The sequence below is a fragment of the Brassica rapa genome, chromosome A01, assembly GCF_000309985.2.
Source record: "Brassica rapa cultivar Chiifu-401-42 chromosome A01, CAAS_Brap_v3.01, whole genome shotgun sequence".
NCBI lineage: Eukaryota > Viridiplantae > Streptophyta > Magnoliopsida > Brassicales > Brassicaceae > Brassica > Brassica rapa.
The window spans coordinates 18789226-18796158 of NC_024795.2; the positions used below are offsets into that span (position 1 = coordinate 18789226).

The window sequence follows — 6933 nt, forward strand, 5'->3', positions numbered from 1 at the left end:
TGAGAGGTATGCGCACCCGCTTGCTTGCATACCATAAAAACTTTCTCAACATCAAGCTTAGAGAGTGGCTGAGGTTTGGATAATTTAAAATAATGTGTCTTATCTAGATGATTAAGATTAGTGGTTGTAATATTACTGTTGTTTGTAATTGTAGTATTAAGCAGTGGCGGAGTCAACCACTAAACTTAAGAGGGCTAACAAAATTAAATTATTGGTTTAAGATAATTTCAGGAAATTTTACCGGCGTCACTACACTAATTTTACAACATTTCACTAATTTTTTAATCCGAAATACATGCAAAATTTTCTTGTAACAAAAATTCATAGGGGTCAAGTGGGCCCCTCACTATATGCTGCATCCACCACTGGTATTAAGGAAAGCATATCTAGATGACTAAGTGTTTGTAGCTGAATTATTATTATATCAATATTGATTTTTAGTTAAGTGTATGAATCTGAAAGATTTACTTTTACTTTGTTTTGATATATTCCTCTAAATAAGCTATAGAGATTTACTAAATTGGTACAATCACTTGAGACAATAATTAAGATCCCATGAATACATAAATGTTGGTTGTTGAAATAATAAAAAGGTCAATAAATGTATTAAACATTTGGATATAATGGTCTGAATCATGAATATATAAATGAATACAGTAAGTTGCTTAAGCTTTTTATATATCTGATCACAACCACTCGAGACAATTATTTTTTATGCATGTTAAAATGTACAGTTGCTTTTGCAGTTTATATCTTAATTAAATTTTACAAAATTTGGTTTTCATAGTGTTAATATTTGGATTATTCAGTGTATGAAAAATATGTATTATAGATTGTGAATGTGTTCTTAGATGTAAACCGATAAAATAATATCCATATATTTTAAGTGGTAAGAATATTATAGATAAATATCATTGTGAATAACAACAAACCAAACAATATTTTGACATGATATAAAATTTATTTATTTTATTTCCTTATCAAATTTTGTCATATTTTGAATCATTTTAATACGAGCAATGAAATTTATTAGTCTAATGGGTTTATTAATTTATATGTTTCTCAAATTTATTTTCTTATTTTTTTATCGAATTATGTTCAGATTTTGAATCAGCTTAATTCGAAATCAACGATTTTTATTAGTTTAATATGTTTACTAAATTATTAAGTATTAATTTATAAAAAAATTTACTGTATATGTATATCAAATTGTTAATATATGAATAAAGTGAAGTGAACAAGAACTGTACAGAAAACACACTAGTGTGAATAGATAACTAAATTATTAAAATCAATATCTATTATACACTCCATCACTAGATTCAAGATTTATAGTTTCCTCTTTTGGAAAAGAAACAAAAGGCAAATTCTTTTTCCGTCTCCTCATAAAATCAGTATATAAGATTTTTTTTTCATTTTTAAGTAAAAGTATTAATTCTGAATAGAACTCAATAAATTAAAATTTTGCTCTGGCCTTAACAAAGCATGGGCTCAAGTGGTATTCAGAATATGTTTAAATATTTCATTAACAGTCCATATATTTTTTTCCGTCTCCTCATCAATCCAGAACCATGAACAATATATCTTTTAAACAACACACCCGTAACCTTAGAAATAAAGTGTAGCATTTGGCGGATCACTTGGGTGCATAAGTGGCGGTCATCTGCTACCGCAAGGATGAGTTGCTTTTTACACACAGTTTCCCAAAGTAACATCATCTAACTTTCAATTTGTTATCAAAGTTTCGATTTTCTCTACGAGTGATGGAACTCATTGATGCTATTAAGGCCATATTTGCCGATTGAGGTTCCTGTTTTCTAATAATGTCATGACTTTGGGAACTTGTTTACGAACAAACATAAATTAAGATTTTTGGGTATATACATGTTAATCTAGTTTATAAATCTAAACAAAATTATTTGTAACGGTTCAGTGAATAAGAAATCATTTTACTGGTTTATGGATTTTTATAGATTATAAAAAAATAAATATAACTATGTGCCAAATATCAGTAATTTTTTTATGTTAAATAATTTTTAGTTACTTATAATTAAAATGTCAAAAAGCCCTTATAAATAACTACTATAGTATTTAATAATAAACTGTGTGTAAATCAAAGTGTTGCTTCACAGCTTTCGTCGTCTTCTTCTCCATCTTCCTCCTCGCCGATTCATTTCGAGGTTCGTGTGATCTCCATTTCCTTCTCATTTCTTCATTCTTTAGCGTTTTTCGTTTTAAGATTGTTTGATTAGTAGAGCTGTTATTGTGCCCTGACTAAGATGAGTGTCAGCTTTTAGCTTCCCCGAGGTTCCCGTTAGAAAGGGAGTTGAGGTTTTATGCAATTATTGATTTGATCCGATTTGGGTGAATTGAAATGGAATGGTCATCTGTGAGTAAACCTTGTGAGGATGTTAGTCCTGAATCTGGAAGCGCACTGAAAAGGCTTGTTATACAATCTAATGATAGAAATTTCTTTATCTTTTTTATCAAATTGCTTTGTGCACGGGCCAATGTTAATGAAGCGCTTAGGGGACTGTGGCTCCAAAAAGAGTTGTTAAGACGTCAGCTTCTACATCAACCTCTGCTAGAGGGACCAAGAGGACAAGATATGTCAAGCGTTGAAAATGTATTTACACCCTAATCTATCTCTTCCATAGTTTGTGTGTTTTTGAAATTATTATTATCGGTTGTGCTTCTGTGAATCCAGGACTAATCAGCAAAGCAGCCCAAGGATACATTTCTGAGATCTTAAGAGTCAGTGGACAAGAAACGGTAGGTATCCCTGGGTTAGCTTGTTATATTTAGCTAGAAGACCATTCTCTGATTAGTTCTGTGCAATGTTTCTCAGAATATCAAAGATATCCAAGGCCCAGCATTAGCGCTTGTGCTTGCAAAAGTAAGACCAGGATTTGTTCAAGGTAAGAAGACCTATTGTCAAATCAACATGTTTTCTCCTCTTCGTTCCTGTTTCTGCTCATGCTAACCATGCTGTTTTCGGAATCATTCTGTTCAAGCTAACCATGTTGTTTTCAGAATCGTTTGAATCATCAAAAGCTATGGCGGGGGCAGTGTCAAAAGGTGTAAAAAGCGACTTCTAATGGGTCCTTGAAGCAAGTAAACAGATCTGTAAGTTTCTGTCTCTCAACATATTTTTTTCTGTATTTCAGTTGTAATGTCTGACTAGTTTTTTTGTTTCTGAAGAGAGCCTTACAAACAAAGGGCTCAAGGCCGGATCAAATCCCGTTTGTCCATGTTATAGCTATCCAGTCACAGTCTTTGCTCAATACTAAGGACTCCAATAAGGTGGAATGAGTTTGTCAACGGTTTATGATATTTCCACAGGTACTATTTTTAAGTTGATAAAAGATTGATTTTTGTGTGTTTAATCTGCAGAGAGGGCGACAGGGAGAGGATGGTGGTTCATAGAATTAAATTTGAGGAGCTACGGCCAGGGCAGATTCATGATCTTGAGGTTTGTTTTCTGGAGGATTTAATTGACTTCTGCCTTATGATAATATTAAGCCATTCTGGTCGGCTTATTCGTACTCATCTAAAAGTGGAGGCTACAAACATATTCATATAAAATGCTAAGCCTAATGATGCATTTAGGAGTCACATAAGTATTTCAATGTTTTGATTTTAGTAGTTATGAACAAAAAGGATTTCACGAAGTGTTTAGTGTCTGGTATAATTTATGACTTTCTGTTTGTTTCCAGACCTGAAGATGGCAGAACAAAGTGGTGACGTTTCTCAAATAGTCCCTGGTCCTTTGTTTCCAAGGTAATTCTCTCAACTGGTCTCTGAAAGTTCTATCTAACATATATAGGTTTCTGTTGTTCGTATACCTGTAATTAACACATCTCCCCAGTCCATAGCAGGACCCGTATTCTCACTTTGTTTTCTTAATATTCCATTGTATATAAACTAATTTATAAGAAACTGTTGGTCTTTTGAACGTTCTCAACTCTATATTTTTCACTTTTGGTATGTATGACAAAGTTTTCATTCGATGTTTATACAATGATCGATACTCAGATACACCAAGTACATGTGTCATTAATGGTTTATTTCTAATATTGATGATGATGCAACTTATGTTGAACACCGTTTATACATAGAAAACTGAAAAAAAATACTGAGAATCACATATTGTGTTCTTTTTTTTTATCTCAAATTTCAACAAAGCTAAAGATCTCAAGAAAAAAAAAAGAACTTTTGTTGAAATATCTCAAGAAAAAAAAAAGAACACAATCTTTTTTTTTCTTGGGATCGTTAGCTTTGTTGAAATTTGAGATCAATATAGTAGCAACTATAGATAATTTTTTATTTTCGCACATGACAAGCTACTAAGAACAAAAGTATATTCATAATAACAATATATATTATATAAAATATGAATATGGGTTAACCCTCTCTGCTCATGTGAACCTCATCAAAATAAGTTGTCTAAAAATTTGACACTATAATTTTTAAAAATGTATTAAACACTCTATATTCCTTATCATATTATTCTATTAACTAAAATTATAAATAAAATGGTTAATAACCCAAAATTTCTTTTAAATCAATAATTTAATTACAATGTAACAAAAAAATCCATCAATGTAAAATTATTTTAGCACGCAATATATAATATCATCTAAGGTACATACACTTCAGAAGAAGAATAAAAATGATTTTTTAGTGATATTGTGTCTTAAAATTTTATCAAATGCAAATAAAAAGCGTAAAGCTTATGAAATGATTACACCATTTTATCACGAAGCTAAAGATTAGAAAATTAAAAAATAAAGAAAAAATGTAACCAAATACTAATACATAATAGATTAAAAAAACGTTTCTACGAAAATAACACCACAATAAAATATTAATAGATAATCAAAAGTCAAAAATAATTGTTAGGACAAATAGAATAAAATACAAAAATAAAAAAATTAATATAAAAAATGAATAATTTTTTAAATAAAAGAGATATGTTAAGTTATTCTAACTAAATAAATGTAGAATGTTTTTTAAATATTTATGTCAAGAATTCTAAAAAAAAAAACTATAAACATAAATCCACAACTGTATAAAATACAAATATATTGTTGTATAGTCGAATAAGAGATACATGATATAAAATAATGTAAGAGAATGAATAAACTAGAAACAAATAAATCAACAATTCTACACCATTAAAATAAAAACATAATAAAATTTCAAAGAAACAATCTTATTAATCGTAAGGAAAAATTTAGTTAATTGCAATTAGAATGAAACTGAATAAAGAATAACAATCAATAAAATAATAATTCATACTAATGTAGAACAAAACATTTTAAAATAAAAAGAAATATTAAACAAAAATCAAAAATATTACTCTTAATTATTTAAATTATTTTCGAATTATCATCCCGCCGGTAGGGTGAGCCGGTCCTAGTTTGTAATATTCTTTAGATTATTTGGTAAATCATATCAATTGGTTCTAGACTTACCTTTAATTTTTAGATATAATTTAAATAAATCAAAATTAAAAATCATCGACCAATCAAATTATAAAAATTTCTTAAGACTTCACCAATGATCGACACATAAACAAAATTTACTTAAATGACTTCTCATTTAATATATAGGAGGATCTTTGAGAGATCATAAACGCAGCCAATACAACACTACTTTAGATATTCAATTCTAAAACATTGGTTCGATCTGACAACCCTAGCATATATCCAATATATATAAGAAAATGTATATTTATTCATACATATTGGTTCAATCTTACAACCATAGCATCTATCCAAGATGTACATATATGGTTTCTCTTAGTTATTTTCTATGCTTTTTTTGTTGGCCCAGGGGCAGGCCGAGCCCCAACTGACTAATCTTTGGAGACCTGTCCATGGGCACCAAATAGAATCGGTTGCACGAAAGGGGAGTTAGACATCTATGTCGCATGTCACCACATATGAGTAATCTGAGTGTGAGGTTTCGAATCCGGATCCTTTAAGGACGTTCCGATCCGCCTTCGCCACCCGGCCACATCCGCGTAGTTTGTTACTTCAATGTTTGGTAAGAATATTATGTGGATGTTTGATTTTTTTCTATCTCAACACCTTTCAGTCCATGCAGTTGTGCTAATTCTTGTTGCAGTTTATGTAGCTCTTGATTGTGCTAGCTAGCATATAAGACACAAATTCAAAATATTTAGTTTATTCTGTCTTCTCAAACCCCATTCATTTAAATCACTAGACGAAAACAATACCACAACTAGATCCAATATTATACCAAGCAAAGGCTCTTCAATACTAAAAAATCATTCATAACTAAAATGTTCCTATATATTTTTCAGATCATCACAAGTTAATTAAAAATCCATGTTCAAAATTTCGCTAGGCGCAACGCATGCAGTTGAGCTAGGCCTAGCGCCGAATCAATTAAGAGGGGATTAAACGGAGATTAATCGGCGCCTAGTTTTAACACTATTATACATTTAATGTTATCTATTGAAGCGTGTGGTGTGGTGGTTGTGAACGTTTTGTAACACCGAGAAGTCATCGGTTCGGAGTACATGTAACGCATTTGTCATTTTTTTACACTTTGCTTTATTAAATGATAATTACATTATTGCCACTGTCTCTTTCCCCAATCTTTCTGCAACCCTAGCCGTGTTTCTTCTCCAAATACAGATTGTCCTTCATTTTTTTTTGAGTTTTTTTTTATGTTTACAGCATAAATTAGTCAATTAATTTCGATTTTTGGAGATCTGGGGTCAATATTATTAGATTCAAACAGTTTGGAATAGAGATTTTGTGCGCTGGTTTCTTCAGCTCTACATTGAACTCGGAGAAAAGTCGGGTCACCGCCTGGTCACCCCGATCCGACCCTTTTCGCTTCGGTGGCAACACGAGCAGCGCCTGTCCGGCTGAGAACTCGGTTAATGCGACGCGTTTT

At 31.0% G+C, this 6933-nt stretch overlaps 1 long non-coding RNA gene across 3 annotated transcripts; it reads left to right on the forward strand.

Annotated features, from left to right (window-relative positions):
* The first annotated feature begins 2085 nt into the window (after positions 1-2085).
* LOC103830185 lies at positions 2086-6224 on the forward strand. Of its 3 annotated transcripts, none has more exons than XR_004450730.1 (8): positions 2086-2626; positions 2708-2772; positions 2849-2918; positions 3034-3126; positions 3202-3303; positions 3394-3472; positions 3717-3780; positions 5839-6224. It is a non-coding gene; the product is annotated as an uncharacterized LOC103830185 (long non-coding RNA). The 3 variants fall into 3 exon arrangements; XR_625697.3 differs by lacking the exon at positions 5839-6224 and having other exon boundaries at positions 2092-2180; positions 2523-2626; positions 3717-3971; XR_625696.3 differs by lacking the exon at positions 5839-6224 and having other exon boundaries at positions 2094-2626; positions 3717-3971.
* Positions 6225-6933: the final 709 nt, after the last annotated feature.